Source organism: Dioscorea cayenensis, chromosome 7, assembly GCF_009730915.1.
Source record: "Dioscorea cayenensis subsp. rotundata cultivar TDr96_F1 chromosome 7, TDr96_F1_v2_PseudoChromosome.rev07_lg8_w22 25.fasta, whole genome shotgun sequence".
In the NCBI taxonomy this organism is placed as follows: domain Eukaryota; kingdom Viridiplantae; phylum Streptophyta; class Magnoliopsida; order Dioscoreales; family Dioscoreaceae; genus Dioscorea; species Dioscorea cayenensis.
This window is the reverse complement of record NC_052477.1, coordinates 9516202-9527463: the sequence shown is the minus strand read 5'-3', so window position 1 is coordinate 9527463 and position 11262 is coordinate 9516202.

Genomic DNA, 11262 nt, shown 5'->3' with positions numbered 1-11262 from the left:
TGTTCCCTGTGGATTGGACTCTTGACAAGGTTCCCTTACAGTATATCCCGCATAAGTGCACGGGTTTGTCAGTAATAATCCGGGATGAGAATCTTTGAAATCGGGGCTGAAATCGGCTTTTAAATAGGGCTGGAATCGGGCATCCACACGGTCTTGTGGATTTTTCACACACAGTGGAATCGTCTCCGATGCGTGACAGCGACGGGATCCCTGAGGCGAAAGCGACACTTGACTTCTCCTTTACTTTCTTACATTTTATTTGATTTTTCTTGTTTTTAGACTTGTTCACTCAGAAAGGATTCTCCTTTTGAGTTTATTTTCATTTTTCGCATCATCGAGTTGTATTCATTGCTTCATCTTTTATATACACTCGAGTTATTTTATCTTTATTGTGCTTCACTGAACCCCTCGTGTATGCGTGCGGATGGTCTTGTCTTCTTGGGGAATTGAGACTTGAGTCATGGGCACGGGCAAGGTCTCTGAGGCACTTGGCCGTGTGAGCTTCTCAACCCGTCGAGACACTACTCCAATGGAATTAGCTTCATCAAACGCAACACTAGGAGTCAGGGGAGTATTGTTTTGATTGCTTCTCCCACATTTGCTTTTGAATGATATATATATTTTGAGTGAGCTTGCATGTGTACATTGAGGACAATGTACAACTTAAGTGTGGGTGGGGGGGGGAGTTTCATAATCGCACATCTTTTCTATTATTCTTGATTGATATATGCTCACATAGGCAATGATGGTTCACCTTAGTTACAATGATTGTATTCTTAAGTCTAGGAAAATTGTTAACATTGAATGTTTTCATGCTCTAGTTCTTGCTGAAATTTTTAGGAATTTTTGCCCGATTTACTCTTAGTGCAATACTCACTCTTTGAACTCTATTGGAAACTCATGTCCGATGTTAAAGGGACTAGTTAGGTTTATTTTCTTGTGCTAAATTCTAAAAAAAAAATGATGAAAATGAAAAGAAGGAACAAAATAGTTTTATTGTTTATTTCTGTTTGTTGGGTGGAAAGAGCTAACACCTATGAAGTATGAAGCTACTCTCATAAGTCAGATACTAGTTATGCCCTAATGAGAGAAAGAGCTATCTCATAGGATGAGTGAAAGCTACCACTCCGGTAGAAAGAGCTACCACCTCGAAAGTGTGAAAGCCACCTTAGCTGCCGCTTTGGAAAGGGCTACCTTAGAGGATGTGTGAAGCTACTACCATCTTTGAAATTGTTGTCACTTTTGTAGATAAATAAGTCCCTTGCACTTAAAACTTTGAGGAGTACACCTTGGGTTGTTTTGGGTGAGTTCACACACATACACGAAATTTGGGTTTGTTGTCCTTTTTGATTCAAGTTTTTAGCTAGAGCATTGATTTTTTCGTATTTAGTGTTGAAATTTTCCTTAATTGTAGAATACTTTCGTTGTACACCTTGGTGAACCTAAGGCCAACCACTTCCAATATTTCCTTCATCTATGCACTGAATGTTTAATTTTTGCTTGAGGACAAGCAAGAGCTTAAGTCTGGGGGAGTTTGAGAAGTGCTTGTGCGATATGAATGCGAAGCGTTTATTCCTTATGTTGAGCATTACTTTTCTCTGGTTTTTACACTAATATGTGTGTTTTTATATTACTTTCGTGCAGGTAGGGTTGTGAGGCCGAGTATGAAGGAAAGAAGCCAATGTGGAGCACAATACACCGATTTTTGGAGGAAATCTTGCTAGGTTCAAACGCCGAAGACATAGGGTCGGGTGTGAGATGCTAGAGTGTGTGCCAACCTCCCTCGTGATCCGAGTGGGCACATCCATTTGAGGGGCACAAAAGGCGGTCACATTCGAGCATTCGACTTATGCACAAAGAATAAGAGCTCCACCAGCGTATACACCAATGAAGAAGCAAGTGATCCACGAGCGTGAACGTGTGCCCGCTATGCGTTACCCGATGAAAGTATAGAATTAGGAAGCTATTCACAGTGGATATTATAGCAGAGCACTGTAGCAACATTGTGACAAGGTCCCCTTGCGTATATCCCGCAAGTGCACGGGTTTGTCGAAGTAATAATCCCGGGATCGCTTTGCTTCTTCAATGATGGATAAGTTGATGGAGATCTTGTTCTATGTGCATAAGTCGGAATGCTTGAGTGTGACTGCCTTTTGCCCTTCCAAATGGTTGTACAAACTCAAATACGGGGAGGTTCGCACACACTCTAGCATCTATCACCCGACTTATATCTTCGCGTTTGAACCTTAGCAAGATTTCCTCCAAAATCGGTGCATTGTGATCCACATTGGCTTCTTTCCTTCATAATTGGTTTCACAACCCTACCTGCATAAAGTAACATAAAAACACACATATTAATGTAAAAACCTTAGAAAAGTAATGCTCAACGTATGGAAAGAATGCTTCACATTCATATCACACAAGCACTTATCAGTAGGGGAGCTTCCGTCGAGGCGTATCCTATACCGGAAGAGGGAATCCTTGGACGACGAGTAGAGGAGTTTCCACAAGGCCATTGACACGACTATCGAGGGGGTTTCTTTATGGATTCATTGCTTTTACATTCTATTTCTTTGATTGTACTTAGCTCCATGGAGAGCTAAACCCTTAGTGGGTACTCGGGTATTGTGAACCCTAGGATGTATTTTTTTCTTTGAATCTCTTTATTATGCTTTCAATAAATTCTTGTTTATTGTGAGTTCCAACCTTGAATGCTTGATTGTATGAACAATTCCCCTAGAGTGACACTAGGGTTGAGAGTTCTTGTTGGTAACCTTGTGAGTGAGTGACACACCACGAGTGTTAGACAAAGCTAGGTTGGAGAGGATTGAGAGGGTGAGTCGAGAGATACAGGAGCGTCCCCTTTCCCCTCCGGCGTGATAGATTCTACCTTTGTTCCTCGAGTTCTTTGCGGCCATAATAGAGTGAATGGTCTAAGGGATGAACTTCCGCTGGGGTTTAGTTGCGCATGCAACGAAGTGAAGCGTTGAGGTGATCTTAGTATCTAGGGCTCAATTGTGGTTAGAGACCTTCCACCTGGACCAAAGGGTTAGGTCTATAATTAGGAAGAGATTTATCACTTCGAATCCCTAGAGCTCATTGCAACTCTATGAGAGTGCGAGACATGTATAGAGTTAGGCATAGTTGACCTTAGATTTGGGACTATGTAATTAAGGATTTCCACGACTCACCATTGCATTGATTAGGAAGCATAATAGAGGGTTCTTCCACTTGAAACAATTATCCTAGGTGGAGCATTATGCGGGTACCCCATCTTTATCGATTACCTTACCCCCTTCTTTACTTTTGCTCTCTTACTTGTTGCTTTTACTGTTGAGAATTGAATCATTGTCACACTCATTATCATTGATCTTTTACATAGCTATGAATCGAATTAAGTATTTTTATTCCCTACTCCCTGTGGATTCGATACCCGCTCACCCGTGATTATTACTTCGACAAACCCGTGCACTTGCGGGATATATGCAAGGGGACCTTGTCACAGTGCTGCTACAGTACTTTGCTATAGTATTCAGGCTTGATAGCTTCCCGAATCCATGCTTTCATCGAGGTAACACAAATGGGCACATGTTCATGTTGTGGATCACTTACTTCTTAAATGATAAACAAGTTGGTGGAGCTCTTGTTCTATGTGCATAAGTCAGAATGCTCGAGTGTGACTGCCCTTGTGCCCCTCTAAATGGATGTGCCAACTAGAATATGAGGAGGTTGGCACATACTCTAGCATCTCACACCCGACCTATGTCTTCGCGTTTGAACCTTAGCAAGATTTCCTCCAAAATCGGTGTATTGTGCTCCACATTGGCTTCTTTCCTTCATACTCGGCCTCACAACCCTACCTGCACGAAAGTAATATAAAAACACACATATTAGTGTAAAAACCAGAGAAAAGTAATGCTCAACATAAGGAATAAACGCTTCGCATTCATATCGCACAAGCACTTCTCAAACTCCCCCAGACTTAAGCTCTTGCTTGTCCTCAAGCAAAAATTAAACATTCAGTGCATAGATGAAGGAAATATTGGAAGTGGTTGGCCTTAGGTTCACCAAGGTGTACAACGAAAGTATTCTACAATTAAGGAAAATTTCAACACTAAATACGAAAAAATCAATGCTCTAGATAAAAACTTGAATCAAAAAGGACAACAAACCCAAATTTCGTGTATGTGTGTGAACTCACTCAAAACAACCCAAGGTGTACTCCTCAAAGTTTTAAGTACAAGGGACTTATTTATCTACAAAAGTGACAACAATTTCAAAGATGGTAGTAGCTTCACACATCCTCTAAGGTAGCCCTTTCCAAAGCGGCCGCTAAGGTGGCTTTCACACATTCGAGGTGGTAGCCCTTTCTACCGGAGTTGTAGCTTTCACTCATCCTATGAGATAGCTCTTTTCCTCATTAGGGCATAGCTAGTATCCGATTTATGAGAGTAGCTTCATACTTCATAGGTGGTAGCTCTTTCCACACAACAAGTACAAATAAACAATAAAACTATTTTTATTTTTTTATTTTTTTATTTTTCAGAATTTAACACAAGAAACAACTATAACTAGTCCCTTTTAACATCGAACATGAGTTTCCAATAGAGTTTAAAAGAGTGAGTAGTGCACTCGAGTGTAAATCGGGGTAAAAATTCCTAGAAATTCTAGAAAAGAACTAGAGCATGAAAACATTCAATGTTAAAATTTTCTCGTAAAACTCAAGAATACAATCATTGTAACTAAGGTGAACCGACATTGGCTATGTGAGCATGTATATCAATCAAGAATAATAAAAAGGATGTGTGCACTATGAAACTCCCCCCACACTTAAGTTGTACATTGTCCTCAATGTACACATGCAAGCTCACTCAAAAGCAGATGTGGGAGAAGCAATCAAAACAATACTCCCCTGACTCCTAGTGTTGTGTTTGATGAAGCTAATTCCATGGGAGTAGTGTTCCGACGGGTTGTGAAGCTCACACGGCCAAGTGCCTAAGCATCTTGGCCGTGCCCATGACTAAGTCTCAATTCCCATGATGACAAGACCATCTGCACGCATACATGAATGGGTTCAGTGAAGCTCAATGAAAACAAAATAACTCGAGTATATATAAAAGATAGACAATGAATACAACTCGATATGCAAAATGAAAATAAACTCAGAAGGAGAATCCTTTCTGAGTGAACAAGTCTAAAAATAAAGTGCATAAAAGTAAAAGAAAGTAAAGTCAAGTGTCGGTGTCGCGCTAGGGTTCCGGTGCTGCTGCTGGTGAAGACGCATATGGTGGGTCGACCAGTGCTGGTATAGAGGATGGGGGTGCAGGAGATGCTGAGGTTCTGGATCTCAATAGATCTCGTAGAAAGTCGAAACGGGCCAAAAGATCTATATACTTAGCTGATTGTATAGCACGGAGCTCCGCTATCTCGGTCCGAATCTCTCTCACAACACTCTCAAGCCTCTCAATATGGTCATAAGCTCGAGGACCCTGTGCTGCGGGGGGTCTGGGAATCTGTTGGGAATCCTCCGCAATATCTCCTCCACTCCTGGCGGTCTCTGGGGTAGCTGTAGCAATAATATAGACCCCTGGCCCACATCTCCATACCAACCCCATCATCCTGATCGTCTCAAACGCAAGAGGAGTAGGCACAACTGTTCTCTCAACACAACATAAATCATCCCCCAAACCCATTCCTAAGACGAGCCTGGTGATGTAAGGGCCAGCAAATAATAAACCCACTCTCACAGACTATCCGTGGTGCCTCAGAATGTTCTCTAATATGCACCCCAAGTGAATCGGCACATCGCGGGCCATGGAGTATAAAAAGAACAAATCACTCGTCAAGTCGAGCGGTGCATGTTATCGGCTCGAGCGACACGACCTTTACCGATAACCGCGTGCAAATACCTGTAGCTCAACTGGGATAGGCTAGTGGCCTTTGACATCCCCGATTCATACTCCCCATGTCCACACAGAATCCTATACGCATGATGTGGAGTCACTGATACTGGAAAATCCGCAGGTAAACGTCCATACTCCACTGTACCTGTATATGTGACATCGTACAGGCCCATCTGAATCGAAAACTCAGTGACACTTATGGAAAATGGATGTCCGAATGCCCGAAACTGTATAGCCTCTATAGTGTCAAATCTCCCATGCATCAATTGAAACTCAAAAGACGCTAAAACCTCAAGCGTCAATGTGCAGTAAGCTGGCTTACTAATCGTCAGTAGCCTCCTCCAGCTTCCTACTGCTAGCATCTTGTCAATCTCATTAGCTAGCTCGTCACTCCCGCTGAATATCTCTCAGCGCTTGCAAATTCGCGAAACAAGTTTGACCAAAACCAAGTGCTAAAAGTCTCTCAAATCGAACTTGATGCTTGGGATTTGAGAATTCCATGTGTATTGGCTCGGGTGGGGTGATTCTGAGGCGGTTTACTTCATTCTTCTTCACGCGAGGTGCCATATCTCGTAGTAAGAAAACGATTAAAGAAGCTCAAAAAGCACTATCTTTCGCGGAATTCCACAGGGCTTGTGCAAATTACCCACGCCTGATGTGGATCGACTGCAGCGTGAAAAACCCGCATGGGTGCACAACAATTCTCAAGAATTCAACTTAAAACTGCGTCTAGACGCTTTCTAAACATACACCATGCATTGTAAAAATGAAAATTCGCAATCAAAGATATTTAATCTGCGAAAAACAAGAGTTGGCGAAGAAAAGAGGATAAAAAGGTTACCGAAGAAATAGAAAGTGGAAACTCTTGAAAATCGGTACAATATGTGAAGCAAAATCCTCCAAAAAGCGGCGATGAGCGGTCGAGAAGATGATCAGAAGTAGTTTTCAGGCGACTTGAGATGAAGAATGAGACGGATCACAAGGTTTATAAGGAAAAAAATCGCGTCTCTTGGAATTCTGTGCAACCACACGGGCGTGCAGAAATTACCCATGCCCGTGAGCCCCCACAGGAGAGCTTCACAAGGCAGGTGCATGCCCCTGGGCGCTCTCGGGAAAAACTCTCACTCGACTCGACGATCTCACACCTGGCGTCACGGAAAATACCCACGCCTGCGCGCCTGACCCATAGGGGCGGCCCTTGCATGCCTAACTTCTCTCGACATCGAGGAAAATACCGAGGGTTTTCTACGTGCGCCCATGCGGAAATTCCTCACGGGCATGGACATTCACATGCCCAACTCACGAGGGCGCCACTGCGCCCCTGTGTCTTCTCGGGATGGAGAAAACTCTCTGCCGAGTTTTCTGCAGGCGTGTGGAAATTACCCACGCCCGTGCAGTTTTCATAAGGTCGCCCACAGGGGCGAGTCCACGCCCCTGTGTGCTCTCGGGATAATCTGCCCAACTCTACAGGAATTCACATGCCCGTGCGGAAATTACCCACGGCGGTGATGTCGCATGGTCGTTCACAGGGGCAGCCGCATGCCCCTGTGCTTTCTCTGGATGAGCTCTGCGATACAAATCCATGGCGTGCGGAAATTCCCACGCAGTGTGTCTTCACTGGATGCCGTAGAAAAACCTGCAGGCTCTGCAGAAAACTTTTGAACATGTTCACACACTTAGAGCCTGCCTAGTATGCAAGTTTTACCAATGAAAAACATGGAATAAAGCTCAAACGACATAACTTCACCAATTCCACATGAAAACACACGATTAATATTCAAAGTTCATAACGAAATCTCAGCACAAGCATCTAAAAATCAAGACACCAACACTTAACAATTTATTCATGCAAACAAACTAAACTAGAAAATAAAAAACAGTAAACACTTGGGTTGCCTTCCAAGAAGCGCTTGTTTACCATCACTAAGTGATAAGTGCTTGTGCGATATGAATGCGAAGCATTATTTCCTTATGTTGAGCATCACTTTCCTAGGGTTTTTATACTAATATGTTTGTTTTTATGTTATTTTTATTCGGGTAGGGTTGTCAGGCCGAGTATGAAGGAAATAGGCCAATGTGGATCATAATGCACCAATTTTTGGAGGAAATCTTGCTAAGGTTCCAACGCGAAGACATAGGTCAGGTGTGAGATGCAAGAGTTTGTGCCAACCTCCTCGTATTCGAGTGGGCACATCCATTTGGAGGGCACAAAGCGTAGTCACATTCGAGCATTCTAACTTATGCACATAGAACAAGAGCTCCACCAACGTGTACACCATTGAAGAAGCAAGTGATCCACAATGTGAACGTGTGCCCGCTTGCATTACCCCAATGAAAGTATGGAATTGGGAGTATTTCCAGCGAGTATTGTAGCAGATTATCAGTAGCAAATCACCGTGGAAATCGCGATTACTGACCGGCCGAAAAATTGTAGAAACAGAGAATCCACACGGGCGTGTGGAAATTATCCACGACCGTGTGGAAATTTCACACGGGCGCGTGTAAAGTCCACGCCCGTGTAGTCGCCCGATTCCAGCCCTATTTAAAACCGATTCAGACCCGATTTTGGCATTCTTTTCTCCATCTTTTCCCCAACTTACGAGAGGGCTTGGCTAGGGGTTTTGAGGGGTATTGGCTAGGGGTTTTGGAGAGGTTCTATGTCTCCGACATCGCCATTCCCTGAGGAAGAAGGTTGGTAGGGGAGCTTCAGTCGAGGCGTATCCTATAACGGATGAGGGAATCCTTGGACGACGAGTGAGAGGACTCTCCGCAAGACCATCGACACGACCATCGAGGGGGTTTCTTTATAGATTCATTGCTTTTGCATTCAATTTCTTTGATTATACTTAGCTCCATGGAGAGCTAAACCCCTAGTGGGTACTTGGGTGATTGTGAACCCTAGGGATGTATTCGTTTCATTGAACTTCTTTATTATGCTTTCAATAAATTGATGTTTCATTGTGAGTTCCAACCTTGAATGCTTGATTGTATGAATATTTCCCCTAGAGTGACACTAGGGTTGAGAGTTCTTGTTGGTAACCTCGTGAGTGAGTGACACACCATGAGCGTTAGACAAAAGCTAGGTTGGAGAGGGTTGAGAGGGTGAGTCGAGAGGTACAGGAGCGTCCCCTTTCCCCTCCGACGTGATAGATTCTACCTCCGCTCCTTGAGTTTTTTGCGGCCATAATAGAGTGAATGGTCTAAGGGATGAACCTCCGCTGGGGCCTAGTTGCGCGTGCAATGGAGTGAAGCGTTGAGGGATCTTAGTATCTATGGGCTTAATTGTGGCTAGGGACCTTACGCTTTGGACCAAAGGGTTAGGTCTATAATTAGGAAGAGATTTATCACTTGGAATCTCTAGAGCTCATTGTAACTTTATTCGAGTGCGAGGTTGAGAGGTTATTTAATCTCTCCTCCGGGACATGAATAGAGTTAGGCATAGTTGACCTTATATTTGGGACTATGTATGTAAGGATTTTCACGACTCACCATTGCATTGTTTAGGAAGCATAATAGAGAGTTCTTGCACTTGAAGCGATTTTCCTAGGTGAAGCATCATCCGAGTACCCCATCTTTATCGATTACATTGCCTCCTCCTTACTTTTGCTCTTTTACTTGTTGCTTTTAATTGTTGAGAATTGAATCATTATCGCACTTATCATTGTTGATACTCCATATAGCTAAGAATCAAATTAAGTGTCTTTACTCCCTACTCCCTGTGGATTCGACCCCGCTCACCCGGGATTATTACTTCGACAAACCCGTGCATTTGCGGGATATACGCAAGGGGACCTTGTCACTAAGCTTTACATACCTTGTCTTACCTCACGAGGGTTCATGAATGAAAGTTGCCCTCTTACCCATGGCTTGAAATCATGATGTGCAAAGTCTCTTGAGGGTAGAAGGTGAATTATCGGGCTTCGAACCACCTAACAATGATTCGTCCAACTTCTTCGGTTCACGTACATCTCCAACAGCCTTGGAGTGTTTCCGGTGGCGTCTCCTAGCCCTCTTCATTTTTCAGAGCACTTTCTTCAAGATCCCCGGGTTAGATGGTACTTCTTCTGTTGAACAAAGCATCATTACTTCTTCATAATCCTCCTCTTGGTCTAACAAACCTTCATACGGATATGGATTGAACATCTCCTACATGTATTCATCAACAATCTCATCGAGTAGTGTCTAGAAAAATATAAAGTATCATCAAAATCAAGAGAATGCCGTATGGCTTTCAAAGCAAAGGTGGTATGTGAGTTTGTCATCTCAAACTCTCAATGTGAGCTCTCCGCCGTCCATGTCAATCAATGCTTTAGTAGTCCGCAAGAACGGTCTCCCAAGTATCAAGGGTACATCCGCATCCTCATTGACATCTAGCACTACAAAGTCAACCGGAAAAATGTACTTGTCCACCTTGACAAGCACGTCTTCAATGATGCCTCTCGGATGTCGCACTGTTCGGTCCGCTAGTTGCAAAGTCATCCGAGTAGGCCTAGGCTCGCCCAAGCATAGCTTTTGAAAGAAAGTGTATGGCATGACGTTGATGCTAGCCCCTGAGTCCGCCAATGCCATTTCCTCACCTAAATTGCCAATATTACACGGAATGATGAAGCTTCCCGGGTCTTTTTTCTTGTTTTGCATGTTCTTTTGCAACACCGCCGAGCATGAAGCATCTAGAATCACTGAAGCACTCTCCTTCAACTTCCTCTTATTAGTTAACAAGTCTTTCAAGAACTTCGCATACTTAGGCATTTGGGCCAATGCCTCAACAAAGGGAATATTGATGTGGAGTTGTTTGAACAAACTCAGGAACTTCTTATACGATTCATCCCCTTGGTCATTTTTCAATCTAGAGGGATAAGGGATTCTTGGCTTGAAAGGTGGGGGTGCCACCTCTTTCTCTTTAGTCGTCCCCTCTTCTACCTCTATAACCTCGAGTGCGTGTTCTTTTGGCTTCTCACTCGGAAGCCTACCTTCAACCTCACGACCACTTCTCAAAGTGATCGCCTTTACATGCTCTCTAGGGTTAGTCTCTGTATTGCTCCGCAAGCCTCCATGTGGCCTTCGGAGAGAGACTTCGCAATTTGCCCCACCCTGATTTTTTCAAGGTTATGCAAAGAGCGGTGTGGTTGCAAGTGTGGCCTTGGTGATTCAAACCTTGTATTTGCAGATTGCACAAATCTAGCCAAGTACTTCTCCAAGTCGGTCATTCGGTTTCCAAACCCGAGACTACGTTTTCCACCTGAGGGGCTTGTTGTTGTTGTTGGAAACCCGGTGGCCCCATGGCCTTTTGTGGACCTTGATTATTCCATGAGAAATTGGGATGATTATTCCAACCTGAATTGTAGGTATTGCTATATGG